At 45.1% G+C, this 2,463-nt stretch overlaps 1 non-coding gene across 1 annotated transcript; it reads right to left on the reverse strand.

Annotated features, from left to right (window-relative positions):
• Positions 1–322: 322 nt before the first annotated feature.
• trnak-uuu (transfer RNA lysine (anticodon UUU)) lies at positions 323–395 on the reverse strand. The gene has a single exon. It is a non-coding gene; the product is annotated as a tRNA-Lys (tRNA).
• Positions 396–2,463: the final 2,068 nt, after the last annotated feature.

Genomic DNA, 2,463 nt, shown 5'->3' on the forward strand with positions numbered 1-2,463 from the left:
TCAGAAGGTTCAAATCATGTCGGGGTCATTCAATGTGCTCTTTTTCACACAGACCCATGATTTATTTTCTGTGCAGTCTAATAAGGATGCTGTTATATGGACTCCAATCTCTATGATGACCACCCATGTCTTTGTCAACTTCATGCTAAAAGGTAACAAAGCTTATGTAGCAACACTCTCACCTAGTAACCATTAGTAACTTGACAACCTGCTGAATGTTTACCCTTAGTTTGCCCATTTTGCTTGCTGAACAAAACATGCTGGAAAGAGGCACCTTAGATGGTTTCACTGGACCTCTCAGAGGATCTGGAGGGTACTACAACACCCAAACAGGGACTTGAACCCTGGACCCTCAGATTAAAAGTCTGACGCTCTACCGACTGAGCTATCTGGGCTCGAGAAGCGAGAGCGCACTTTACCCTGGAGCTTGTAGGTCAGGCCTGTGGACGCTCTAGTTCAACGGTTCTCACAGACATAAATGGTGCTCAGCCCTTGGCTTGGAAAGGGCCCATCCCATCTGGTTCTCATGGCTTTCTACAAACTATTAACACAGCTCAGCACCACTATTCAAGGATACAAACCAACAGGGTTCAACCATGGGTCTGTCCTTCATACTTCTTTACCCACTGACTGCCTGCAGTCTGAGACATACAAAGAGACAAGGTTCTTGTGAAACCTGTAAAATGGTGACGTTAACCAAGAGAATGTTGAACTTTGGTCCTATCTATTATGTTGGCCAGTTTCTAAGTTGAGATCAACTTAACCCCAGTGCTTTCTGTTTAACGACCTTGTTCGTATTTTTGTTTACAACTAGCACACTTTTGACCAGCATGTCGCTTGGAAATCGTTACCAGCATAACTCTTATTCGTAAGGCTCACTCTGGAGGCTTGTCTTGGTTCAAGGAATGCCTTCGTGTCATGGTATGAGAACAAGTAGAATAGCATCAGCATTTTTAATTAAACTTGGCTTTTCTGCACAAGGAGACCAAAATTTCTAACAAACACGTTAATTCCACACCACAAACTGACGTGTAATCTTGGCTCTGTATGCCTCGCAAAAAGCAGGTTTACGCCACCTTTGCCACTGATTGCCCATCGTCTGACACGTATAATGACACAAAGGCCTCGTACAAATGGTAAATGTGTGAAGTTACCCAGAAGAAGGCTGAACCATGGTTCTATCGCATAGGCAGTTGAGTCCCTGAGTTGCGCTTCAGGTATAAGTTGTCCACGCTTCACTCTCACTCACTGGGGTGAGATCTACCATTTGATCTTGAAAATCTCCCTTAATGTCCAGGGAAGGGAAACCAGCCAGGTTATGCCTTTAAAGGGCTCGTGCCTTGTCCTCTGAAAGAGCTCTTGCCCAGATATCAGACACTAGTCGCAACAGTCACAGCCCACCACCTGTCTCCGAGTTCCAATGCGTCTTGATCGCCACGCCGATGAACAAGTATGCCTTGCACCATGATGCGCTATAGGCTTCGAGCTGGGACCTCGTGGCGCAACGGAAGTGCGTCTGACTCCAGATCAGAAGGTTCAAATCATGTCGGGGTCATTCAATGTGCTCTTTTTCACACAGACCCATGATTTATTTTCTGTGCAGTCTAATAAGGATGCTGTTATATGGACTCCAATCTCTATGATGACCACCCATGTCTTTGTCAACTTCATGCTAAAAGGTAACAAAGCTTAGGTAGCAACACTCTCACCTAGTAACCATTAGTAACTTGACAACCTGCTGAATGTTTACCCTTAGTTTGCCCATTTTGCTTGCTGAACAAAACATGCTGGAAAGAGGCACCTTAGATGGTTTCACTGGACCTCTCAGAGGATCTGGAGGATACTACAACACCCAAACAGGGACTTGAACCCTGGATCCTCAGATTAAAAGTCTGACGCTCTACCAACTGAGCTATCTGTGCCTGAGAAGAAAGAGAGAGAGCGCACTTTACCCTGGAGCTTGTAGGTCAGGCCTGTGGACGCTCTAGTTCAACGGTTCTCACAGACATAAATGGTGCTCAGCCCTTGGCTTGGAAAGGGCCCATCCCATCTGGTTCTCATGGCTTTCTACAAACTATTAACACAGCTCAGCACCACTATTCAAGGATACAAACCAACAGGGTTCAACCATGGGTCTGTCCTTCATACTTCTTTACCCACTGACTGCTTGCAGTCTGAGACATACAAAGAGACAAGGTTCTTGTGAAACCTGTAAAATGGTGACGTTAACCAAGAGAATGTTGAACTTTGGTCCTATCTATTATGTTGGCCAGTTTCTAAGTTGAGATCAACTTAACCCCAGTGCTTTCTGTTTAACGACCTTGTTCGTATTTTTGTTTACAACTAGCACACTTTTGACCAGCATGTCGCTTGGAAATCGTTACCAGCATAACTCTTATTCGTAAGGCTCACTCTGGAGGCTTGTCTTGGTTCAAGGAATGCCTTCGTGTCATGGTATGAGAA

The sequence above is a fragment of the Ictalurus punctatus genome, unplaced genomic scaffold, assembly GCF_001660625.3.
Source record: "Ictalurus punctatus breed USDA103 unplaced genomic scaffold, Coco_2.0 tig00005687, whole genome shotgun sequence".
In the NCBI taxonomy this organism is placed as follows: Eukaryota; Metazoa; Chordata; class Actinopteri; order Siluriformes; family Ictaluridae; genus Ictalurus; species Ictalurus punctatus.